At 44.2% G+C, this 27,522-nt stretch overlaps 1 protein-coding gene across 2 annotated transcripts in view; it reads right to left on the reverse strand.

Moving 5' to 3' along the window:
- Positions 1-27,441, reverse strand: part of SNAP25 (synaptosome associated protein 25) — a 61,639-nt gene extending 34,198 nt beyond the window's left edge. The window contains exon 1 of one of the 2 annotated variants that reach the window (XM_065059919.1): positions 27,068-27,441. The gene's annotated coding sequence lies outside the window, so the exon portion shown is untranslated. The remainder of the gene's footprint in view (positions 1-27,067) is intronic. The other variant, XM_065059918.1, reaches the window with a different exon arrangement.
- Positions 27,442-27,522: the final 81 nt, after the last annotated feature.

The raw sequence follows: 27,522 nt of genomic DNA on the forward strand, positions 1-27,522 counted from the left end.
TACCAACAGGGAATAAAATGACATCAAAAGTGACAACCTGCTGCAAAAGGATGCTTAGATACCAACAGCTCTGTGTGTTGCTGGCACCAGCATGTTCCCCCTGAAATTATGTTGAGGATGTGATGGTCAAAAGCAGGTCCCAACAGAAAGCCAAGAAAAGTGATTGTGTGCTGCCCACAGTGGGTGTGACAAAAACCAGCTGGTCAGAAATTATTTACGGGAGCTAGGAGAATAGATTTTATCAAACGTAGGCTCTCAGTAATGGCCCTCACAAACTCTTAGCTCTTCTGGGTTTCGACTTCTGTCATCTCCATTTCACCCAGAGTTCACCACAATTAATACCGCCTATAACAAAAACATTTCCTGCTTTTGTTCTTATTGTGTTTTAATTGATCTGAAAGCACTTGGAGAACAAAACAGCTAATTTTGTAGTGAGAGATCCTATTTAAAGATGTTATGCTATTGCACAAAATGTAACAATGACACATTACTCAAATTGGTTATTTAGATTTAAATTTTAAATAGCTTTGAAATAAACTCATGAGGGAAGTCTGCTTTTTATACCAATTCTGCAGCACAGCCTGTTGCCTGGATGTAATTTATTCACAGGATTTTCAGCAAAGTTCTTATTTCCAAAGAAACATCTTTGTTCTGTTGGTGTTACCTATTAAGCCAAAAAGCTGCCTCTGTTTTCCATGGGGTACATCAGCATTAAAATGTGGCACTGACACCTCATCTCTATCCCACAGCGTGTTGCTGGCAAACCTTTGAGCCAATCTCCACAGCCCTGTACAGTGATAACCAATTCTACTCTGATTTTTGCTTGATATTCAGTAGAGAAAAATGCCTACTAGTGAATGCTTGTCAGGGACTGACTTTGGAAAAGACAGACACTGAGATCTTGCAAATCTGAACTCAGGAGAAGCAGGTGATTCCTAGTTTGTCGCTGTCTTCCTGCATCACCTTAGACAACTTATTTTACTCTCCAGGCTTGCTAACATTGCCTGAAGATCAGTGTCTAGAGCTACATGAGGTGCCGTAGGTATTTTGTTTCCTGCTGCTGGCTGTATCTGTCAGCATCATGTAGGCATCTTCGCTACCCTCTAATGGAACTGCTTGTCTGTGTTTAACGACTGAAACCGTCACCCATCTACACAATATGGATAAAATTATTTTCCTTCCTATCTTGTACTTCTTCTTTTTTCCCTACTTAAATTGCAGGTGTTTCAGGGCATGTAGTGGTACTTGGTTTGGGGCCATATGTGGTGTGGGACAACAGGGGCTTTTGGATAAATGCACGTCTGTGTCAGAACCCGTATCTCTCTAGAACAAGATCTCTCCAGTCAGAGGCCAAAATGAAGATGTAGAAGTATACTTAGACAAAATTATGACTCCTGACTATTTGCTGAACGCGTTGGAAAAACTAATTGCAAAGCAGTTTTCCTATGGGCTTGTGTTGCTATAACGTCAGAAAGCTTGATAAAAACGATTTCTTGGTGCGAAGGCAATTACGCAACATAAATGTGCTACTGGGGGAATTGCAGCTTCTTGTAAACGTGTGCACCTCGACCCCTGGCGACACCCTGATGGTCGGCGCTAAATGAACGTCATTGTGCGTGTACATGGTTGCAGCGCAGCGGAGAAGTTGTGTTGACACAACCGCTCGGTGCCTTCGGTTTCTGCAAACAGAGAGGTTCTCGGCAATACCTCCCACGCTTCCCCCGGGCTCTGCAGCCGGGGCAACGGCAGGTGGAAAAAGTTGCCGTTGAGATCTCGGAAAATAACAGGCAGTTGTAAAAGAAACGCCTGGAGCCACCCCATCCCAAGACAAAGCGAGTCATTGTTGTCCTGTCAGTTGTCAGACTGCGCTGCTTGTTTTATTAATATGAGGCTCCAACATGTGCACGTGGCTTTATCAGGCTCCAGCACCAAAAACAAAACAAAAAATAGTACAGAGCAGCCATTTTGTAAGAGTTTCACTTCAGAGTAATAACAACTTGACTTTCTGTCTATTTTACTGCTAACAAAACTGCTTTAGAAAATAAACCTTTTAATGTGTTCTCTCTTTGCAGTTATTTCTACAGCTTTGTACCCACACGTTTTCCCTTTTATTTTTTTCTTTCCAACAGCAAGAGAAAAACATTGCAGACAAAAATATTTGGTTTTATTCCGTCTGGGAGAACAACCAGCCAGAGTGGTGGAGGGTGAAGAAAGAAACCCTCTTACCAGGAGCCAGCACCTTGTCTGGAGGGAGCTGCTGGTAGCACAGGGGACACTGAAGAGACACCTGGCCTGAGCAGAATGCTGTGAGTAATAATCCCCTGCTCTCGCAGGTGCCTGCCTCATACAGCTTCATTTATAATTAAGCAAGCCATGTCCCATGATTCCCTAAGTTTATCATGTTCCCACTAGTTTTGAGTTCAGAACATCACTTCTCTAGTATACAGAAGACATTTCACTTCTAGCACAGATTAATTCACAGGCAGAAAATATCAGCTTGCTCCTATGTTGGTCTTGCCCTGTGACTTAGTTTCTCTCCTTCCCTGCTCTCTCCTTCTCTCTCTGTGAGGTATATAAACAGCAGTCATTACCTTTCTTGGCATTTCTTATGACATGAAAGATCAGACTCTGTTAGGCCTTGCTTGGTAGATGGACTGTTTGTTGCCTGATCATCCTGGCAGCTGTTGGTTATGCTGGTTCCAGTTTGAATTAGTGTTCTCTAGTAAAGGGTGGCTGGCATTTCACAAGGTATTTTAAATGAGGTTTTGCTTGAAGGGCTTAGTGCTTCCCTATCCCTCCAGGAGAGACCTGCTCCAAAATATCCTACAACCTCACTTGCCGTTTGCACAGCTGGATCTTGGTGGCTCAGGACAAGAAATCCAGGTATTAGTAGAGAGGATTAAAGAAAATGTCTGGACTCATGACAAAGCTATTTACATTCTATGGCCAGAATCTGGGAGAAAAACAAAAGGCATCTGCTTAGCTAGTGAATGAGATTTCTGACTGTGTCACGATTTTCAGTGAAACTCACACCCTGAATTCATTTGGGTTTTTCTCACAATACTCACCCACCATCGCTGCAGCACGGAGAAGCAGTCAGCCTCTCTTCCCTTTGATTATATTCCAGCCTGGGTTTCTTTACGTTTCTCCTAAGCCACTAAATCTGATTAAAGGCCAATTTTAGAAGCTAGGGGTGAAAGTCACGCCACATCTCGAGTTCGAGGGAGTCTCACCGCTGCCATTAGCAGGGTCAGCCTTGCAGGAGGAGCTACCGGCCAACAACGTGCTGGTAGGTGCTGGCAATGTCTGGAGGGTGAACAGCAAAGCGTGTGCACGTGAGTCTGTGTGCAAACACAAAACAGGAGCGCTTGCTGTCTTAAATGCTTTTGTGTCAGATGTTCATGGGGCTTTAACTGCCCCCTTCTGTTTCTTCTAGAGGAATAGATGGATGGATGGATGGATGGATAGATAGATGGAATATATATATATTTTATATACGTATGCATATTTATATTGCACTTGTTGCAAGACAATTTTTGAGGGATTCAGGAGACAGCAAGGAGGGGGAAAACTGCGTGGAAGATTTTCCTGGGGAGCGTAAAGCAAGTTCCCATGAAGCTGCATGAGGCCTGTTGCGTTCACTGTTCCTGTAACAGCTTTGTGGAAAGAAAGAGACTGTTCCCTCTGTACAGTCTTCTCAAGAATGCCCAGAGCTCCTGGTCCAGCCTGCTGCCTCCATATACACACCCAAGCCGCTTTCACATCTCCTGATTTAATTTAAATATTCCCTCTGCTGAGCATCCCAAACCAAATGATATTTTGGGGCAGGAGTCAGACCTGGGCAGTTATGGGGAAACCAGTGTGGGGCACAGATTCCCCAGGAAGCCGAGCAGGACCTGCATCCACCCTTGGCTCGGAGCAGCAAAGGTGTTCGCCACCCGTCTGCACCAAAGCGTTATTGCTCCTTTTCCTCACTGTTTAAGAGTTGCTCACAGACAACAACTGCAGAGTGCAGAGGTTTTGCAGGTGGTATGAGGCACATCCTTTCTGTGGGTTCCAGGAAAGGGGCTGGTCAGTGAGGAGGGAGCCTGGGAGGTCAGTGAGCAGCCCGTTTGCTCACATCTCTCCCACAGAAGCTGGATCAACCAGATTCTTCTTATACAGAAGCTGAGCTGCGTCTGTGCCTATTAACTACCCCCGGGTACTGCAGATAGCATCTGTGAGTCAGGAGTGCTTCAGTGACATAACAGGTAATGCAGCATGAGAAAATCACAGTAACTCAGCCCTGTCTGCTCATTCTTTTGCTCTTAGTGGGGATGTCTTACATGTCAGCGTGGTAGCAACCAACTGGCTGCTGTTGGTTTGCATTCCTAGGTGAAGGGTCTCTCCCTGTATTTTCATAAATCAAGAGGAGCAGACCCAGTAGCAACAGAGAAAGTGGAATGAGTTTCTGCAACAGAGAATTAAACGTGAGTAGTTGTTCAAAAGCCCTTACTCATTGCCTCCACACTAACTCTTCTCTGCCTTTGCAAAGTCAGTGCAGAATGCCACCATATCAGAGCAGTTACACTTATATGCAGATCAAATCAATGGCAGCAAATGCAAAATGATCCAAGAAAGCAGTCAGACAACTGAAGAAGGCTAAATGGATGATAAAAAGGAAACCCACAAACCGGAGAAAGATTATTTTTAGGCTAAATGGATGATAGAAAGGAAACCCACGAGTATTACAGGAAGAGAAGAGCACATTTGCATTGCCCTCTGTCACAAAGGAGAGCTAATGTCTGCTGTGTTTTGCAAAAGTTTGCAAATTGGGGGGGAAAATTTGTGGTGAAATATTTGATTTTTAAGTGATTTTTTTTTAATTAAATGAATGGAACAGTGAATAACTCAGTCATTAAAACAGCCACAGAATTCTTCATTTATATGTTAAAAAGAGGTTAATTGGGTACTCTTCCTTCTTTACTCATCCTTACGCTTTTAAGACTGGATGAGACAAGCTATGAGTGTAACTAACTATACAAGCTTAGTATGGAAGGGCCAATGATTTTAGTAGACAGAAAAATATGGAAAAAGATTTTGTGGTGAAAGAACAACAACTCAATATTTTAGTTTAAAAGATTGTCAGCAACATAGTTAACAGCATCAGCGTCAATGTTGCTGTAGCTTTAATTTCAAAGCAATAGACAGAAGGTGTTCCCCTGATGGTGTTGGTTAAGGGCTGTCAGCAGACTCAGGCAGGGAACATTTCATTTTTCTCTGCGTGGTTTGTATTTGCAAGATTTCTTTCCAGCCCAGGACTCACACCTTCCCCTGCCCCTGAGCTGTATTACACCAATAAGAATTTACTTTTCCTACACTGAACAGCACTCGATAACTCTGTATTTGTTGAACTGAGTGCTGCACAAACCCCACCGCTTCGATCCTTCTCAGCATTTGGTCTTAAGTTTTATGTTCCTTTCAGCTAAAGGGCTGTAGCTTCACTGTGGCTTTTTTGGGTAGGTTTCACTGTTTTCTGGTGCATTTGTGTGGGCACTGAGGCAAACACGCGATGCCAAAGGACACCTTCATCTAGCAAGAGCTGGTAGTGTAGATTCTGGCTTCTGCAGCTCTGACCTCAACTTTAACACAGATGAATGAAAGATGATTAATGCAGCTATTGCCACATATAAACATTTTAATAGGGGAGTAAAATTCTATACACTGTGATCATGAGGGTATTAGGGATATAAATATGCAACTTCCTCTATTGAGATGTATTAGCGATAAACAAAGCAATTAATTATGTTTATAGTATTCATATATTCCTTTCATTCCTGCATGATGGTAAAAGCGTGGTCATGTTTCAACCAATGGACTGATATATTTTTAGCAGAAATCTTCTTTAACTAAGATGCCAGGGTCAAATCAGCAGCTGACAAAATACAAGCATTATGAAACTGGCCTGATGGTGTTATTTGTAGAACGGGATTTTTAACTGAAGAAGAGCGATTTTTTCCATCTATGAGGGACAGCAAAGAAGATGTTAAAGGAAAGATCTCATTGTCTTTGAGAGTCTTAGCTGTCACTGATTATTCATGTTCTTTCAAAAAAAAAGGAAGAAAAACAAGGAGGTTGAGCTTTCTGAGGGTGCTCCCAGTTACCCCCAAGGATGTCTTTGGTTTTGCAAACCAACAGCCACGTTCTTGGCTCAGGCCTCACTTTCTGTCATATCCAGGGCAGCCTGTCCTGTCCCCGGCTCCACTCGCCTCTACTTTGTGCCGTGGTCTCCATTGGCGACATAAACTGTGAGAGTAGGAGTCAAAGCTGAAGAAAGTCTGTGAGCTTTGAAAAACTTATTTCCCTTCAAGAGAGAAATAGAAATAGCTACAGCCACGTTATAAAAAGGACCTTGCTTAGGTTTTAGCTGCCCTCATTCTCTATATATAGGTGATACACTGACAGACATGTGAGTATGTAAAATGCAGCTGGCGCAATATGAGGACACAGCAGAGTATCTTTTTAAAATGCAGCTTTTATGGCAAAAAGGCCTGGGAACCAAACTTTAAACCAAAAAATCTTATAGAGATCTATATTTTATGGTTTAAAGGCTGTTTTATAAAGTTACAAGGACAAAAACTTTTGCTGCCATTAAACAGCTCATCTCCGCAAAGTTTTGCGGATGCCGTTCGGAAAAGGGAGAGGATCTGGCTGCTCCTCTCACTGGGAACAACTGGGAGTTTAAATGAGGAGATGCTGGTATCATATCCACTGTTCATTGCCAGTGAATATTTATACCAAAACCAATAAACTGGGAATTACTGTTTAATATTTATATTTACAATGTGCTTACTGATGTCCAAGTCAAATATTGAAAGCATCTGATGTTTTTAGGTGCAGTAACAAATTGTATTAGCCACAGGAATGCATAATAGCACCCCACAGATACGCAAAACTCTTTTTCAAAGGCCACTGCTGCTTTCTGATTCATACCTGCAACTAATTCCTGGCTGCTACTTATTTCCCAGGAACCAATAATAGAAATTCGAAGCAGCCAAAGGCACACACGCACGCTGGCTGTCCCTGGTACAGGGTATGAGAACTCCTCATTATTTATTATGGCTCACGAGGCTGATTTAGAAACCTATCTTTCCTCTGAAGTCCATTTCAGCCTTCACAATGAGGAAAAAACACAGCATGCTGCTCCTGTGAAGATTACCCAGACTTGCAGGAGAAGATTTAGCTGTACTAATACAAGAGCACATCTTCTACTCCTTTTTTTCCTCCTTTCTTTTTTTGTTGACGAATCAATTCAACAACAGGCTGGATAGTGCCTGAAGGGCATCGCTTTCAACCACGTGATCGGCAGATTAACAGAGAGGCTGCAAAATCCTTTCCACTCAAACTGTTTTAACAGAGGATCAAAATCTTTCTCTCTGCATGGGGATTTTTATTTAGCTTGTTCTTTTTATTCAGTTTGCACATGTTTGCAAAAGAATTAAGACCTGCAAGGGCACATAGGATGGCCTGGTTTGGTTTCTAACCTTCCCCTTCCAATTCGTGTTTGGGAGAAGGAAGTTTTCCGGTTCCTTGTGGGAATGTTGCCCCTTCCCTGGGTCTTATGGTTGCATCATTATTGGTTGAATCTCATCAACACACAGATGATGGCTCTGAAAGGTCAGTGCTTAAAATATTTTGCAAAACCTCCCTCTTTTCCCTGCTGAAGTTCATGTTGACATTAGTGGAGATGGATGTATTGAAACAGGCTGTGATACAATCTGTAGGGCGAAGGCAGGAGCTGGGTAGGTCCTATGGGGTTACGTGAGATTTACAGAGCTCTGCTGAACAATACAACATGAAACCAAATTTGATCACGGAAATAAAATAAACGGCAATTGACGGATTCTTGGGCCCAGCAGCCTGGCTACCGGGAAGCTGATGTGCTATCTACTTTGCAGCATAGAGGTATATGGGGATTCCTGTTGAAACTTGTTATATTTAATGCACAGATCTCGGAGGTATGCAGGTACAACTACTGCTAAGGGCAAGAGCATTCACTCTTGTAGCACAGAAGTGTTTTTACTGGAGAAAACAGGACTCAAAAAAGAAAAAAAACACAAGCTGGGATGAGAGCGATTCAGATATTAGCAAAAGCAATGGCGAGAATAAACTTAGGAAAAAAAATTAACAGCTGACACTTGAGAGCAACAATGGTCTGGTCACAAACAAGTCACAGAATTCAGTAAATACAGGATTTCCCCAGACCTGTGCTTGGATATTCCCACAATCTTACTGTCGAGATCCTACAGCTCCAGATTTCAAGCAGGGGAGCAAAGTGTGTGCTGAACAGCTGAGGGCAGAGGGATTTTGCTCCACTACCTGGCAATGAAAGCTCCAATTATTTTTTCATTTAAATCCCTAAACCTTTTTCTGCCATCACTGGAAGCTACATGGGGTGATTTTGGGCCTTTAAGACCAGAGGCTTTATAAAGAGCCGTGCCAAATTGAAGGAATAAAACATTCCTTACAGTGGATGAATAGTGACAGCCAATCTGCTTCTTCTAAACATTAAAACGGTACTTGTTTTACATCTGAAGAACAGGATTTGCCTTCCAACCTCTACCTTCATTGGACTCTCGTTTATTTAGGCACATCTGCATTCATTCACCTGAGCATAAATTCAGAAAAAAAATCTGGGTTTCAGCCGATTCCAGCTCTCTCAATGAGAGCAGAGCTTGTCCCAAGGACAGGCGACTATCAGCAGCGCTGCCTCCAGAGCATGGCGGAGATGACTCACGCAGCCTCAGCCCCCGGCAGCCTGGAGCAAGCAGCACCGCTGCTCACCAAGCTGCAGCATGACGAGGACCACGGGGCAAAGCTCATGATGAGAACGAGCTGGGGGGTACAACTCATAACACCGAGCGCATCTGGCCCAGTACAGTCTGTGACACAGAGGAAGAGACCCTTATGATCATTGAGTCCAGCCACAACCTAACGCTGGCAGTAAACCATGTCCCTAAGAACCTCATCTATACATCTTTTAAACCCCTCCAGGGATGGTGTCTCCGTCACTTCCCTGGGCAGCCTGTTCCACTGCTTCACAGCCCTTTCTGTGAAGAAATGTTTCCTAATATCCAATCTGAACCTTCCCTGGCACAACTTGAGGCCATTTCCTCTTCCAGTATCAGCTGAAATATCTTTATTTTTTCACAGAATCACGCAGAATCACAGAATGTTAGGGACTGGATTTGGAGAGCTCTCCCTTTGCTTCTGTCCCTTCCCCAAATCTATGTTTGAGGATTTTTAGAAATGGGAATATTTTGAAGACAAGAACAGTACTTGCTAATGAAGTCTTTTGTCAGCAAAATAAATTCCAATCAAAAATATTGACATGCCTTACTATATATTTATAGATACTACTCCTCTAAGTAAAGACAGCAGGATGGGGCACAAACTTGAATGTAATCCGATTTAAATCTAAAGCAATCATTGTTTTCTTGTGTATTTTATGTAATCTAAATTCCTTGATGAAGAACCAGCAATTCTTCATTCTTGACCTAAGAATAATGTGGGACAATTCTGTGCCTGATGCAGAATGTGTTTCCTGTAAACAATGTTACTCAGTTCAGAAATTTCAGATTGAACTGCTTTCACGGTGCTGACACTTATTTCCCAATAAGTGAATAGAGAGAGGGACCTGACTTTTTCCTTCGTGAAACCACAATGACACATACAGCAGAAAATCCGTGTGGTGCAAGAGATATTATAGTGCAGCTGCTGCCTTCATACTTAACTCAAGGGTAAGTTGAAGACCACACGTTTAAATGAAGTTACCCTCTTAGGCTTTAAAATGCATCTAAAGAGCACATCTTGAGGACATATAGGCTGGACCCATCTGGTAGACTAAAAGCCCTTGTTCAAGCAAATGAAAAAAAAAAAAGCCATTGTTGAAAAAAAAAGAATATTTGTGTCACTTAAATCAGTGAATGGCTTAAGAGAGCTTTGTAACTCTATTTCACCCGCTGTAAGCATGGAGCCCTGTGACTGACAAGCCAAACTCTTGTCTGAAATGCTCCAGGCTTAGCCCAGATATGACGTTGGATTGGCAAAGACATCAAGCAACGTCTGTGGTCACAGCCCTCAGGTCTCCTCCCTCATGTGCAGAAATACTGACATGCTTGTGAAAAAGCTCCACTTCCAGGTGACCTTGAGCTGAAGAGAACAGGGGCAAGAGATTTATTTAAGGAGCTTGTAGGAGGGGCATGCTCTATTTTTAGAGAAAAAATAATCCATTTGGGGAATTTATTACACTTTGGAGCTAGGTGGCTGCCAGAGATAAGGGAGCACCCTCCTCCTCAGAGGGATGTATTCCAATCCCGTTGTGTGCCTTCATGTTTTCTGCAGCACTTTCCTGTCCTCACTGGGCTCTTCTGCTCTGGAGCAGCCCCATGAGCAGTGGGATGCCTTTCCCCTTCTTCAACCACTCGCACCCAGACCCACAAATCTTTCTTTTCCAGGGAGTCACCTCCTTGCTCTTGACAACATCCCCTGGTTGCTGTGAACCAGAGGGCACTGCAGTTTCTGCAGTGAGTGACTCTGCTCGAGAGCTGCTTCAAAGGCTGAAGTGAAGGGGCAGAGAAGATTTTCTGGGTGTTAAACTCAGACCAGAAGTAAAGGTCATAATGCAGTATCCGTTTTAATATTTGATGCAAGGAAGCTCTCTGCCTGTCTGCTGCAGGATCGTGAGCCCTGTGGGGACAGGCAGCCTCGCTGGGCAAGAAAGGCCCCAAGTGTGAGTCCCTGGGGCAAGGAGAGGGGTCAGGTTGAGGACACCCCTTCCCTGCAGCTCTTGGCAAGGCTTTATGCCCTGTCCTGCTGTTGTTCAAACCCCAGGTGAAAGGAGGCACAACAACAAGCTGGCAAATTATTTACTTTCCTCCCTTTTCCATACAGTCCCCATTCCTCCTCATGAGGCTGCCTTGAATCCAGGTTAAGTAATGCATGATAGCAGAGTCACGAGAGAGACTAATTACTTTCTCAGGTTTCATTAGACATTGAGGGTAATTGCTGTCTGAAACTTCAGCCAGGCCCCGGATGAACACGAGCATCATCAATGCCCGGTAGACAGCTGGCAGCAGCCTGTGACGCAAACTTAGCTTCAGTCTGCATTTCAGACAACCCAAAAATACAGACCGTGATTTTAAACTTTGTCCTGGCGTATGGAAATAACTGTAACTGTGGCTGAAACTGGCAAATGTGAAAAATTAATTTTAGATTAATTCTGTATTTAAGAAAATACACCAGCTTGTGAGGAAGGGCGCTGCACGCCTCTTTTTCTTCACTGCTGGAAAGCAGCGAAGTGCCTTGGGCAGGGTAAACTGAGCTATTGCTGGGTTCATTGAGGGAAGGAGCATTTAAAATCTGTCTCTTCTGAGGGCTTGACTGAAGAGCCTGGAACAAGTTACTCTCTTTTTAGTGAAACACTATAAAGATTCTTCTCCCTGTCAGGCTGAGGTGAGAAAGAAACTCCTGCCTAAGTTTTCTCAGAGAAGTTTGTCTCACTTCTACTGAAGGAATGAATTCTTCCTTACAAACCCAGTGGTAGCAAATGTTGTAGTAGCTCATATTGATTACCTTGTCTATCTATAGATATTATTTCCATAATGAAAAAATCAGTATTTATTCATATTTAATAATCATTCTGTGAAAGCTGAGATTTCCCATTTATCGATGGGTAAAAGAAAGTTGTCTGCTACAGAAATGTGGCACTTCCTATGGTGCGTCACAATATGAGTCCACTCAATGCAAGTCACCTGTCTCCGTAATACCCTGTGCCATCTTCTAGACCAACCCATCAGTCCTCAGTTAGAAGCTGATTAATGCCAGGAATGTGATCATCCACTAGCAAATTTCTCATAGTTAGTTATGTGTCTAGGCCAGGTTAGTGAATTTTTCTGTAATATACAAATCCTAGTTCTTTGGCAAGCCTTGCTGCTTCAGACTTCCTCTGACTTAAAACAGGAATAAGAATTTAAAAATCTACCCCAAAGCTTAATGAGCTTGTATTGCCACAACATTTCAGTTGGCTTTAAGCTAAGCGCTAAGCTCACAAATAATACAGGCACAGCAAACGCTATGTTTCATGGCACAGATATGGAGAATGGGGCAGAAGCCACGTATCTTCCCCCCACTGTATCTCAGTGCAACAACAAAATTCATGTGAAAGCTCGTCCCTGGAATTAATAAACACATTGAACTGCAGCGCTGGGAGCATTAGGTCAGGAGCAAATGAATGTCATTGAGCCCGTGAAGCTTGATGAGGTAAGGCACGTGCCACGTTTGGGCTGCTGAGAAGGCACCTTCGTTCTACTGCTGCTGAACACTTGCCCTTGGTTAGCAGATATGTTATAGTGATGGTAAGATGTGAAGATGTCCTGTCAAAACATTCCGCCTCCTGAAGCAGCGCTTGAAACCGTTAACAGATTAACAGAGCCTTTAGGCCCTGCCCAAGAAGTTACCCCATCCTGAACAAAATCCAAAACCTGCGTTATGTCACTTGTACCCATGCAAGAGGAAAAGCAGAGTTGTTAAGTATATTTCCCCTACCACCCTCTTGGACCAGAAGTCTGATCACTGGGATTTACTGCCTTAGCTCTTCCGTGACCACCAAGGAGCGGTATCAATCACACACTGAAAGCCTGTGGGCAAATCACCAGAAGTTCAAGGCATGAACAACTGCTCATAGAGAGCCAGCAATGAAAGTGGGTACCTGTCCTCTGATCCTCAGTAGTTACCGTTCCCAAGACAATCTCTAAATATGATCAGTTTGAAAGCTGGACAGAAGGAGATCACAAAATATGAGCCTTTCAGGTATCCCGCAAATCACCTCCCAGCAAGTGCCTCGACAATCTTCCCTGATTGATCCATAGCCTCAGACCCCTGGTGGCCCCATGCAGGGCCACTAAGGAAGAGCAGTGCCTGTCATCTTCTTTTCTTTTAAGACACCCCAAGGCCCACAAGCAGAAGAGACACCAGGCGTGTGGAAAGGCAGGGAAAGAACCGTGTTAAGCTTTTCCAGCTGTTGTGGTGGGCGCTTTTGTCCTGTGAGAGCCTGAGATTTGAGCAGGTGCCCAGAAGGCACCATAAGAGATCAATTACAGGCATATGCTGTGATACAAGTAAAGTACAGAATTCAGTAGGACACCAGTATTAAAATATTGTTTCTCCAGCTATTTGGTTGGTTTGCTTGTGTTTTTTTTTTAAAGATGCTTCTTTCTGTAGCATGGCACAGCATCTGCTATTCCAGAAAATCTAAGTTTCAAGGCCATACTTTTTATGCTTAGTGCTATTTCCAGAAGAGACAGGAACCTGCACTAGCAGCTGCCAGCCACAGCCTCTATATTATCCCAGACATCTGATGCATCATCTCCAGAAATGGCTCAGCCATAGGATGCCCAATCAGCCTTCATCTGCTTCATCTTCTCCAAAAATGGGATGTAAACATTTCCCACTTTCACTACATTTCTGTAGCCAAAGTTATGAGGCTAAAAAAGCTTTTTTAAGATCTCCAAAGCAAAAGCAAAAGAACTTTGTCCCCTTGTCTCTCCAATTTTGATTGTATATCAGTATTTCTTGGCTCTGAACTCTATAATCAGTCTAAATGTGTTAGGGGGTTTTAGACTAAACAACGGTACAAATGTCATTCATCAGTATAGACTATTTGGCAGTAGAACTAGACTCATGCCAGACACATAGATAGACATAAGTAAGGAAAGAAAATGAAAAAAGTTTGCCATTTCATTAGAGATGTGTGATATACTGATCTTAAAAACTAATCAAATAAAGATCAAAAAGCTTACTACGATGAAAACTCTTCATTTCTTACATAAATAGAAGCTTTGTAGAAAGTTTAAAAAGTGCAAGTATTTCTTTCTAATAATCACTCTTATCCTTTTCAAAGCTTTGACAAAAATGATTCATTTTATTTCTGCTAGCAAATAAAATCCCTGCCTAGGGATCTGACTATCTTATCACACTTTCTGTACCCACACTTAGTTAACCAGCTGCTAAAATAAATGCAATAGGTTATGTTACTCCTGGAGGGAAGTTTACTCAAAAATCTAATTCATCACAAACAATAATGATTGTACCTATCAGAAAAAAAAAATTATGTTTTTACATAAGCAAAACGGGCAATATTTGTTTTCAAAGTGACAACAGATAGTTGCAACTCTTTTGTTGTTTATTGTGTACTAGAGAAACCTCATGCTTTATCAACTTACTTCCTTAGCTCATTGTTAACCTCGACAAAGTTAATTCTTCACGTGGTTTTACAATGTACTTCCCATAAAAATGGTAGTTGTCCTTTGCTTTTTTATGAGTTCTAGGCACAAAACTCCAAGAAAAGTCAGAGGTGTTTGCAGTAATGGCCAACTGAGCTATCGCCTGACCTAGAAATTGAGCTTCTTGAATCACAGTCACAAGCAAATGATTTAATTTCCTGTGACATCTGCAGTTACATCTGGACACTTCCCTTTGGTCCATCTGTGTTTGACAGTCCTGCCGTGTGTATCATTTGCTCAAAGAATGCCAGATTGCTGCTCATCCTTACAAGTCCACATGTGTACATCTTCTCTTCCTTTGAAGAGAGGTCCTGGCAGTTGTGTTAGGAAATTTTAAATAGTGGATCACATGCCTCTATCTCAGCTCAAAGAAATCCACCCCTGGATTGAGATAGACACTTTTTTGATCTCATGTATCTTGCTTGCTGTGTCCTATCTTGGACTAACCATGGGCCCATGAGTTTGTGAAAACGAGATGGTCAACCAGGCAACAAAACCTTTTTACATCTCACTTGATTCAAAGTTGGTTTCATGGCTCTTCCCTGTATAACAACATATGGCAGCACAGAAAGGGATGTTCTAAAATTCAGGCTGAATGTTCTTGTTCCAGCATTCCCAGCAACTTCCTTAGAATTTCTCATGTAAGTATATCATGCTATATTAGCATTCCCACAATTGCTCTTTGTTCCTCTATTTTATTTGTGGCAGACCTGAATAGCCTGTCATCTTCCTTTAGGAGGCCTTTCAACAATGTTAAAGCATGTATGAGGGAAGTTATAATCCAGACAAGCTAAATCACTGTCCTAGATATTCTTCTTTGCTTAATGTGATTCTCTGCGGGCTGCATCTCTTGTGACTCTTGCTAGTGACAGTTGCTATTTCTGCAGAGCTGAACATCATCGCTCAGCTGAGGAAATGTGAACAACATATATCCAGCTGCAATTCTGCATTTTCAATAGCATCCCCCTGTTGCCTCTAAACCATATTAGTTCACATGCCTCTGTTAAGATTCCTATCAAAAATCTTGTGGACAGAATTACTGGAACTAATGCTTGTCAAAACATCACTTTTTGAAATGTTTAGCTAAGAATATTCAGAGAGAGCGAGTTCTGAATTTGAAACAAAAGCTTTTCACTCTTCCCACATCCGTATCCCTTGCACACCCAGTAAGGGAGCAGAACGCCCTCTGAACAAAATGGAAATGGAAGAAATGCAGCACAGGTGGAACTTTGAATTTGTGTAGTGGGCAGTCTGCAGATCTAGAAATTACTTTCTGAGAAAAGATTCACCAAATCATTTCAGATTAAGAGGAAGTCAAGAAAAATAAAATTTGTGGTGAGCATTCCCAAACCATAGAAAAATGTTGGAGATTTCACTATGTAACTGATTTGCTGCAAATTGTTCTCTTGCTTCTTCAGCTGAGTCACACCTTGAGAGTATCTCAGCCATGTGTTGACTGAGGTGCTGATGAACCACGTTTTTCAGCCCTGGCCCTGCTTTGGACTTAAAAAACTGATTCAGTAAAGGTGAGTCAGTTCTGCTCGGCCATGATGGAGAGAGGACTTGACCAAGTTCTCCTTTAGACATATGATGATTCATAGCACAATTCCTACTACGCTCAGATGATTAAGGGCTTTATAGAACAGGCTGTGTTCCTGCCTTGTACAAATGACTATGTTCGTCTATATGTAACTTCCTCCTTAGGTTCCCAGTCAGTGAATTAAATTACATTTACTCTGAGATTTGGGCAGGGGTTGTGCTGTTGGTTCTTTGTGGTGAGCAGAAGACCGCAAGTGCAGCCCTTGTTTTATTAGGGCACAGGACAAATGGTGTTCAAAGCTTCCTGAGCCTCCATCCTGCTCTGTTCATGTTGTGCTTCCCTTATGAAGGAGGAGCAGCTCCACAGCTTGTCTTCTGCGTAAAACACCTATGCATTATTAAAGGGTTTACACTTAAGACATCTGCTTTTTGAATAGGCTCCTTTGTTACTGCACCCAAAGAGTTTAAAAGTGCTTAATTACTGCCAAAAAGACCTTCTTCCTCTTAAAGTGTGCTCTTTAGTCAGTTGTTAGGATCTCCACATGGTGCGGATCAAGTTTGCTCTTCGGACTGCAGTGGTGCTGTACTGATTTACCCCAGCTAAGCATCTGGAAGTAAATACTGAGATGAAATGGGAATCATCCTGCACTGAAACAACTTTCTTTTCTTGTATCTGTTGTTGTTTCAGCTCTGTAGGATGGGTGTCTTATTACCAGCATGGTATCAGCTGGAGAAGGTCTGGTTGATAGGATCTGCCCATGGCAGGTTCTTGGCCATCCTATTGCTAACAGTCTGCACAAGGGTTTCCTGGCATAAACCTATAGGCCTTTGTGTGTCAGGACACCCCTATTCCAGTGCTGGTCTAAAAGACTTCGCAAAAATGTTCTTTGGTTTTTTACTTTCTCTTTACCCACTGAAAGCAGGGAAGAGACAGGAAGAAACATTCTTCTTACCCGACTGAAACATAACTGCGGTATTTTGAAAAATACCTATATTAAAGAATTGCTTTCTCAATATAAGACCTGCCATTTTTCAGTAACAACATCATTAAACCTGGGATTGTTCTGATGAAGCTCGCTGTTGCTCTGGAAGCTGACTCAGTGCTGTCCCATCACACACCCACATTTATTTGGCTGCTCCGGCGAGCTCCCCTGTCCTGGCGCTGTGATCCAGCCCAGGAGACATAGAGCTTTATGATATTTAATTGTAGCTTGTGCTGCTGGACAGCTTGTCCCGAGCAAAGCAGTAGCCTATGAGACATGATCTTCAGAACAACTGGGACTTTTTTCCTTTCTCTCCCTCGCTCCAGCTCCTAAAACCACTCATCTGAGCAACAGCTTACAAACACGAGCATGGTGTTCGCAAATCCCACCTTGTGGTGGGATCTTATAACTTCTGGTGATGCCCTTTTTATAGCCAACCACTTTCATTCTGTCTCATGTCTTCAGCTGTGAGGCAGTAATTTAACCCCCCATCTGGTGCTATTAATTTGCACTGATAACTTCACGTCTCTTCTAAAATAGGCTTCTATTTATAAATACTTGAAAATAGTGCCTTTTTTAGGCTTCCTAGCTAAAATTAAAAAGTCTCTACCCTGGGATATCACAAACACTGGTTTGCTCTTATTTTCAATGTAAGTGCTGCAGAGCAAGTGCGTGTCTCAAATAGCGCAGTGAGTAGATAACAGTTGTTAATATTTTGCTCAGCTATTTGTCTCTGAAACACTAACTGCAGGGGAACAGTCCCTGCAGTTCTCACAAATACTGCCATCCTGGTGTCCATATATGCATCTATAAGAGTTCGGTGTGGCTAAACTCTGGCTGGTTCTTAATTTTCCCCTTTTCTAGCAGGGTATGAACAGCCACTATAGGTTTTCTTCTCTTCGTGAAAGAAACAAAAATTAAACTAATTCAAACTTTTCATGATACTAAGAGTAAGGGCGCACCTCTGCATGCTCTTTGCATTTTAAAACACAAATATTGAACAGAGGCTCTGTCTTCTAAAGGGACACAGGCTGGATTCCAGGAGTGAGAATGTTTTATAACCTAACGCTTCAGGGCACTTTTAAGGTGCTACCTCCAAAATCTTGAGTATTGACATTTACATTTTAAGTCTAGTTAATCAGTTTTGGCATGCTGATAGGGAAAGACATCAAGAAAGAGAATTAATCAAAATGCCATTACCCTGGTTATGTTCTTCACTTTCTTATTTTCTTGCTCCCTTCCTCAGCCTTATTGGTACAGTGGATCATTGCTTGGTTAAGATAAAAGTGATTTGTCTAAGTCCTGGATTTAGCCTATCATGTTTGACAATAGTGGAAAGCTTGGTTAAGTTTTGAAGGGTCTCTGACTTTATACGAGAAGTAAATTGTTTTCAGAAATATAAAAGATTCTGGCTGCAGGCATGAATGGAAGAGCTCTTCGTCTGGAGAACAGCTGAGTGTACAACACTTTTCTTGGAAATATCACCACAGAAACAGGCTAGACCACAAAAAGAAGGTAAAGAAACTGAAATCTGTAGACAGCTCTGGAGTCCCATCTTCTTTGCTTGAAGGTCTAATCTCCAGCGTCACGGATTGTGTCCTGGCCTCTGGATCAGTGTTTTATCTCTTCACCTGCCAGGCTGGGGAATGTTTTAAAAGCTTTGTGCACAAGAATCTCCTAAGTGCAAGAAAAGGCTTTCTGGGGACGAGGAAGGAGCAGAAACACTATGGGATCCTGACTGGGAAGGAATGGAGATCTCAAGAATAGGAAAGTTGAAGAGGAAAGCAAGTGTTACTGCATAAAGTAACAGGAGTAACCATGGGAAAATCACAGTAGGGCAGCAGCAGAGCTGCCACTCAGTCAAAGTAGCAGTTTAATAACTTTGCAGATAAACGGTCGCATCCACAACGAAAAAAAATATTAGATTTCACTGTTCAATTAAAAATCATATATTGTCATGTTCTCCACCATGAGCAATCTTTGAAATTAAGACTGGATAATTGTACCGCTGAAGAAGCAGGTAATACAGAAAAGCCCTGTAAGCTGTGGGATGTTAGGAAGGGTTCAGCTCTCTAGTGGGTCACCTCTTCTGGCCTCTTCCTCCATGACCCAGCCAAAGGAGAGGGAAGCACTGGAATCCTTGTAGCTGAGGATATTTACACAGCAAGGAGCGCAGAGTTTGCCCTTCAACTCCACTTGCACTGTGTTCCTGTCTTCCTACTCTTTCCCAGTTTGTCCCTTTGTGTTCTGGGTCACGTGTGGCATTTAATGCTTTTTCTGTCCACATCAGCACACCGAGCCCCCTGTCCTGAATGAGGCTGTTGGGGTACTGCAGTAGCTAACACCCTTTTTGTGATTTCTGCAGCTTTCTTGCATTCTATTTGTCAACCTGTTAAAAATGAGTGCCAGTTCTTGTTTACCAGGCTTAGAAAATGATCTTCAGAGCCTAAAATTTGCTCCATGAGCAGCTATATTGTATGATTTAGAACAGTTAATTAAGAAAAGAGGAACTAGGCAATGCAATTATTTTAAAATGGCTGGCGAATATTGAAAATTTGAGGCCTGCAGATGGCCCTACTGTTGCATTACAAAAGTAATCTAAAGCATTTTCAATTATACTTCGTGCATTCCTGGCGCCTCGAGGGTTTTTTCCACTGTCTCTTTCTTGACATGCTTATCTCTAAAATGAACTAAACTGACAGGCCTCCACCACAGCAAAGAGCTATCCAGGCCTTCTTTATTTTTTTCTCCTCTCTTCTCTTTTGATAAATAAGAAAAACCTCTTGAAGAGACTTGCTGCCTTATCAAGTTTAGTCTGACCACCAACAGCTACGTCATATCATGCCCTTCGTGCATTCATCAAGCACCATCTTAAAACCCTTTCTTGCTCTTGGCCTTCCCATCTCTTGCTCCTTCTGTTGGTATAATAAAAGAAATACATTTTCAGGAATTTAAAAAATGAGTAACATATGCCAAGAACATGTTTTTAATGGAAAAAACCCAACATTATAGGAAATCCTTCAAAAGGCTAGGAAACCAATACATGTCTCCATACAGCTGAGCAAATGAAACAAATGCTTCTCTGGGGAGAACGGCTGTTAGAAATCAGTGGTGAATTCCAATTTATTTGGGTTTGCATACCTTAGTTTGTTTCTTGAGGGCTTTTCACATACTTGAGTGTCACTTAGGTGAATACTTTCCGGAAAAGCAAATGTTTGGCTGAAATACTCAAATATTCACAAAACGTATCTGGGTTTTATATCCAGCTGTCACGTTATCAGTTTGGAACCAATGCTGTTGAAGCCGGAGGGCTCGGTCCTGCTCTCTACCTGCAGCTTAACCCAGATCAAGCAAAACGTACGGCTCTGGCAAACTCCTTGTCTTGGATTATGCCGGGCCACTAGAGTATGATCAAACATGTCGGTGTTTCCTGCACCTTCTGGTCTGAGATCACTTTCTTCTCTTGCTATTGTGAATGTAATACTAATAATCCAGGTTTATATGGCCCCTTCCAGCCAAGCGTTTTACAAACCTGAAGGAGACAATCCTGTGTAATATCCCCTTGCATGCTAAGTAAATAACAATCACCTATGTTGGGAGGAGGCTACCTTTCAGGGATATCCATTTTTAAGTCCCCAACCCCAAGCAGTGGAGGCTGCTGTGCCCTAATATATATAAAAAAAATCTTTCCAAAATTATGGGATACTGGTCCTGCACCTGAAGATGAGGAACACAAAAGAAAAGTTGTTTTAATGTCAGTTCTTTCTTCTGTAGATGGAGATAATTGGGGCACTTAACAGAGTTTGTATTTATTCAGTGTGTGATACTTGTACCCGAATCCAGATATTCTGGGTGCAGCCTCTGTGCTTTAATCACTAAACAACAATATCTGAAGCTAAACTGACAGTTACTGAACACCTCCAGTCCAATAAATTGCAATAGCTTTCTTACTGTTTTCTGTGAGAACAAATTGTTCTCTAAGAGATGTCTGTGCACAATAAACAGAGAACAGAACTTTCTCTCCTCACAACATCAGTCACCTATGGGGTCAGTGCTGTCCAGCATGATCAACCCTGAGCTCCGAGAGGTGTGTGTCTGTGTGTCCATGTCTGTGTGCAGAGGTGTTCCAGGCAGGAGAGCACAGGCCTCAATCAAACAGCAGGTCCCTGATGCCTGCAGGAATGAAACCTTGGCTAAATCCCTTTGAGGTAGATGGTGAGTTGTCTAAGGATGCGAATAGGACCAGACAGAACCAAAAAATACTAACACAGAGGGGAGGAAGAAAACTTTCATTTGCATCTAAAGCATGGTTATCTAATTTTAGTACCTTTTCTTTTAAAAGATGCTTAAATATGCATGGAAGACTTCTGTTCCTCTTCTAAAAAAAAAAATAATCAGTGAACAGTAACACTATTTTGACAGATCAGCTCTTCTGAAGAAGCATGCTTTTGTTTCATGACATCTTTTAGAGTATCTGGAGGAAATATATTTACCTCTGTTGGGCAGATCAATGAACTGGCACCTGCACAGCTCCACTGTGAGCTATAATTTCCAGGAGAGGGGAAGGAACCAAAGGATTACTTGGCACATCTTCAAAATCACTGGTTTATATGAAAAAAGGAAAGAAAGAAAAGCTTCTGGTACAACTGTATTGCAATGCAGAAACAGAATTCCTCTCCTCTGAGTGCATAGTAATTATAACAAATACATCATGACAAACAGCATAGCTGTGATGTGATGGAAGCCTTTAGTTTTCAACCCACTCCACTCAAGTCTTCTAGTCTCTTTGAGAGCCTAGTGTCTGCGAAAGCATTTGGAGATTTGCTGTCTGGCATTTTTAGTAAGGATATACTACTGAGAAAATGTGGGAGATGGAAGCGATCAATATAAAATTACAAATGTGCCCCACAAAGCACTCTGCAGTACCTTTGTATGTGCCACTACCTGTTAACTGGTAGGTTTTGAGTAAGAAACGGCAAATCTTGCATTAATTTCAAAGGTCACCTGCGTGAAGCATCCTTTTGTAATGTCTAGTTATTTTAGTTTTATCTATTTTAGTTTTATCTATAGTTTTATCTATTTTAGTTATTAACGCTGACACAGGCTGATAACTATTATTTTCCTCACAGATTCTACCAGTAAACTCTGGCATAGTAACTTTGTCATATTAAAGGCACAAAGAAAACTGTAATTATAGTAAAAATGTATAAGAACAATTCCCCTCTTTCTGTTTTTGAAATGTGTACAGTGAGACTTGACTTTGCCTTTGGTCTTTTATACTTCTACTCTGCCAATATGTCCAAGCAGTCACACATTTAAAATATTGCCTTAAAAAACTTGGTGAAAGAAGCTTAATTTACCTGTGTATTTATTGCAAGGCAGGAAAACTTCCCACATCTTCCCAATTTGGAAGAAAAATGAATGACTGCTGCTAGGAACTGTGGTCTGTGAAATCAAACTGTGCCTGGAAGTGCAGGTTTCATTTTCTTACGCTTCCAATTATACAGTTCCGACTTTTTCTGCACACAAATATGCCTCTAGGAAAAACTCGGCTGCCTTCTTGGGGTTTTACACCATAGAAAAAGTTCTGCTGGTTTTATGTACCAGCAGAGTGCAGCAGAAGCCAACCCGAAATACAGCCATAATGTGCAGGATTCCTCCTCCGCTGCTTCATCATCGCTTTCCGTCACCATTTCTGAGGCAGAATAACTGCAGGAACCTTGTCTCTGAGAAGCTGCGACGATGAAACCTGGCTGGTGAAAAATAGGGTTTTGGATGGGGATGGCATTTCAAGTTACTCTTGTTTATAGAAAGACCCACTCCTTCGGCAAGTATATCCATTTCTGTTTTAAGACATGAATGATGAAGCTCAGCCCAGGAGCTCACCAGCCTGTAGTGTAGCACAACACTCAGCTATGCTAATCCACGCCAATTGATAACGTGGCCCAATAATAAATTAAATCCCATTTTAAATATGAAGTAGAGCATTTTTAGCTCAAAAAAATTATTTTCTTTTAAATAGGCAGACAGAATACAGATTGGTCAGCACTAACTTTCAGCTTTCAAAGGCCAGGAACAGCTGTGATTAATTACTTAGTATTTTCTTCTCTTCCCTGTGCTTTTATTAGGATTTAGCTTTCTCCAGTGGGTAAGACAGGATACCATATATATCATTATTAAAAATAAAAATTAAAAAAATAAGTGTTATAATGCAATGATTGAATACTCTTTAGAATTACAGCATGGCAGTATATTTCAGAGGGGACATGTATGCAGGACTTGTTTTCCCTTGAAAAACCTAAAGTGCTAAATGTTCTCTTTGTTAACAGTCCCACAAAATGATGTGCAGTGTTTCCTCTTGGACTGCAGGGCTGATCAACACACTTGCACTGCTGGGAGTGGAAAGCTTTCCATATCCTCCGCTCATCTCTAGCAGCCCACGGCCTGACTGATGAGCTTATTCAGGGCCTTACGCAAGGTCTGCCTCACTAGTGGAAGCATTAGACACCTTGGAATAATCAAAATCAGAAGTACATGCTCATGTCCCTTCACATCAGGGTCCTAATGCTTTCACAAGTTTGTGTTTCTTTCGTCACAGTGCTCCTTAACAGTAGTCAAAAGAGGATTGTAGGTGAGCATGAAGATGAGGTGTGTGATGAGGAAACAGCAAGTAAACACAATGAAAGATGTAAAGGTAAAGCTAGATTTCCTTCTAAAATAACAGGGGAAGTGATCCAAACACTTCTTCCAGGCAACTCAAAACACTTTTGAGTCTTGCAATATCAGCCATAGAGCCACCAGAAAGCAGGAAAGAACAATTTTGAACCTATGAAGTTGACTTGTCTTTGTGATTGGTGGAAAGCAGCAGAAAATTCAGTGGAATGTGAGACAGCATATTGAAAACCATCATCTTATGAGAGGCAGATTTTGCTGGTGGGAGTGTGTATCTAAGTATTTGTGGAGGGAATAACAAAGGGGTGATAGACAAGAACTAGGAATAGAACTTGTGTGTTTTGGAGAAGTCCTCGTTGCAATATGATGCAGCAAGCTAAATCTGCCAAGTCAGTAGGGCAGAAAGCCAGAGTTGATTGAAGTGAAGGGCAAAGATCTCATTTAAGGCTCAAAAATAATGAGCTAAAAAGAAATAAGCTTTTATTTGTCAACTGATGTGCTTGACAAACTATATCCAGCACTCCCAGGAGTAGATATATGAGCCTTGGTGCCCAATCCAAAGTCCAGCTTCCTAGAGGTAATCATGATCTGCCCAGGGTCTGCATCCTGCTGCAGCTCTCAAGCAACACCTTCTTCTTCTCTGTTTGATGCTCTAAAACGCTGTGACAAGTGTATTGTTACAGATCGCCTGGCACTCGCTCAGCCCAAAGGTGACTGCGCTGGTAGTGGTGGGCAAAGGTTCACAGGTAGCAAAATGCACCCTTCCCAATGAAAGCTGCAAAGTCAGCCTACATTTGTTGCGGTTTTACCTAGCTTATAACCCTAGAAATCTCCAAAATGACTATGTGTGTGTACATATGTAGAGACGAAAGAATTTGACTTATAAAGAGTTATGACAGAGCTTAGGGAAAAAATACAAGAAAAAGAGTAGTTGTGTGACGACAAGCCAAGGCAAAGGTAAAGCAGTTTTTTCTCCTCCTAGGCTTCCCAACATTCCTGAGAGGACAAATAATTAACAAAGCAAGTCCTACACTGTGCCATATAGTTTCTATTTTTCCCTGAGGGTTGCTACATATGCAGAAGCTGTAGCCTCATGACACATAGGCATAAAAATTGCTGATGTTATTCATACTGACAGGAAAGTATTTTGTTTCGTTACCTTGCTCAGTTAAAGGTGTTCAAGCATTAGGCAGAGATCGTGCTTTGTTTGCCTTAACACTTGCTATTTGTTGCCGTACCTAAAGCAGACTGGAAAAGCTTTCTGTTGACCTGAAAAGCAGCTCCCACCTCCAGTGCAACGAATCTGCAAATTGAAGCTGCGTCTCATTAGATGTATTTCGAGGGTTTGGTACTGGCTGGATTCAGCTGTTCTTTCTTTCACTGCCCCCCTGAGTTCAGTGGACACAGAGCCTGGTCCCGAGTGCTCTTGAGTAATTTTCTAATTAGTTGTAGGAAGAAAGTTAAGCTGTGTTTATTTGGGGGTCGCTATTTAGCTGCATTTCGTTTCATAACATGCTGAGTTTCTGCAACTCCTCTTGACTTCACTGGGAGACTCAAGCTCTTGCTTTTGCGAATCTGGCCTGCTTGCACCTTTGTTTTGGTCACCTCTGTTGTCTTTTTGGCATTCATCCTAGGTATCAAACTCTTCAGTGGTCACCTCCTGGCTGAGCCCTTCTGCATTACGCAGAAGCAACGGAAAAACACTGCTGCTTTTTCCTAGATTGGTGTCTTTGCCCATGATGCAGGGACGTACAGGGAGATGGGGGCCCCAGGAGAGAGTTGCTTCCCCAACTGTATCCCCTGGAACACTCATCTCCCAGATGGCCCCATCCCTTCCCTTGTCATCCACAGGACTGGCTGCCCCACACCATCTCCATGTTGCCATGGTCGATGGGAGAGTTGCTGCATGCCCAGAGCTAGGTCAGGATGGGGGTTGCGGGACAGGCATGTCCTTGCAGATGCTGCAGCCAGGGCTGGCAGCAGCCAAACGTGGGTTGCGGGGCTGCTCCAGCACCCCCAAGCTGCACCACAAACCAGTCCCCCCCCCCGGCCCTGGCTTTTCAGCTGGGAATGAAACCAGCAGCAATTATTCAAGCCAAGCACGTAAATCTGGCAGATCCCACGGCCCTGGTTTGACGCAGCTACGCAGCGCAGTGTCTGGACGCGCAGCCCGATCACCCCTTCTCCCCTTGTTTATTTGCCCTGCAGGAAGCTGTGAAGTTACCAACTTTGCCAACAACGAGCCGCACCGAGGGGTTTGGGGAGGTTGAGGTGCCGGGGAGCGGAAAGGACGATGCAGGGAGGATTGCCGGGGATGGGGGAGCCAGGACCAGGACCGCGGTGCGGCTTTGCCGCCGCCCCCCGCCCGAGCTCGCCCGTCACGGGGCAGCCCGGGCGCTGCGTTACATAAGGCGGCAGCTTCGCACCGATCCGCAGCGCGGCCGCGGAGGGCGGGGGCGCGAGGGGACGACACGGGACAGAGCTCAGCCCCTCCCATCTCATGACTTGGGGAGCCCCCGGGCGCACGGAGGACCCAGACCGCGGGCACACTGTGCCCTGGCGCTGCGCGGCAGGAAGAGGGTGGGCGCCGAGGGTCCGGAGCGCGGAGCCTCCGCGAGCGCGGGGAAGCCCCGAGAGACTGCCGGGGTCCCCGCTGGCAATGCCCGCTCCCGGAGGGACCCCGCGGGCCGGGCGTTACGTAACCCCCCGTTTCCCTTACAGAAATACCTCTCCCCTCCGCGTTAGGGCAGGGAGAGAGGCCAGAGGTTTAAACGCCGATTAATTCAGGAACTGAAGCTATCTTCTTTTTTTTTTTTTTCCTTTTTTAAAATTTTTTCCCCTCCGCATCTTGAGTTGCCGGGGAACCCCTTTCCACCACAACTGGTAGTGCCGCGGAGGAGGGCAGCGCGGGGGGCAGGCGCTGAGCCGCAGGGCGCTGCAGCACTCCCGCCTCCGCGGCGCGCTCAGCCTTGCGCGCTGCCGGCGGGAAGGCGCCGCGTCGGCATCCGCGGCCGCGCAGCGCGGCGCTCTCCCCGGCGCGCCGAGCGCTGCCCGCGGAGCGGAGCGTCCCGGCCGCTGTCCGCGGTGCTGACAGCCCCCCCTCTCCAACCCCCTCTGTCCGCGGTGCTGAAGCGCCGCCGCGGTTGCGGCGCGGGAAGGGCGCTGCAGTGCCCCGGGCGGCTGCAGCCCAGCCTGGCCGAGCAGGGCAGAGCGCTCGCAGACCCCTCTTCTCGCTTTAGGGAGGGATGGCGCTGGTTTCCCTTCTCCTCCGACCTTCCCCGGGCTTCCCTTCTCCTCCGGCCTCCTGCTGGGAGAGCCTGGGACGGCGGAGAGGCAGAGCCCGGCTGCCTACACTGGCTCCAGCCGGTGATCAGGCTGGTGGCGAATTGCACTCCCCTCCCTGCCTTCCTCCATCCCGGTAGCAGCCCAGAGGCTGGAGACAAAAAGGCGAGCAGGTCCCTCGTTAAATACATCCTTTTTTTCATTTCATTTTCATCAACACCTCTCCCTCCCCCTGCACAGCCGAACCCCGCGGTGGTCTCCCACCCTTACCTCGGCTGATGGAGCGCTACGCCGGGCCGCGGCTACGGGGTCGGTGGGTCGGTGCTGCAGATGGGAGGCAAGGACAGCCGCTGCTGACCTCCCCGGGTCTCCTTCTTCAATGGACCGGGAGCCGTGCCCTCATCAAAGATGGCCGTCCGCTCCTACGTCAGCAGCTTTTAATAGCCCTCCCCGGCGGGGGGGAGGGGGGGGCGGGAGCGGGCGGGGGGCAAAGCGGGCCGGGCGGGGTTGAGTCATTGCCGCCGCTGCACCGCTCCGCGCATCGCGCACCGCCGGCCGGGCGGCCCCAACGCCGCTCCCGAACCGGCCCCTCCGCGGTCTCCCCCGGCGCGGAGCGGAGCGGTGCGGGGCGGTGCGGGGCGCAGCGCCGGGGGGCTGAGCGCGGCTGCGGGTGAACCGCCTGGGGAGGGGGGAAGGGGGAACGGGGCCTCCTGCAGCAGCGATTT

Source organism: Columba livia, chromosome 3 (assembly GCF_036013475.1).
Source record: "Columba livia isolate bColLiv1 breed racing homer chromosome 3, bColLiv1.pat.W.v2, whole genome shotgun sequence".
NCBI lineage: Eukaryota > Metazoa > Chordata > Aves > Columbiformes > Columbidae > Columba > Columba livia.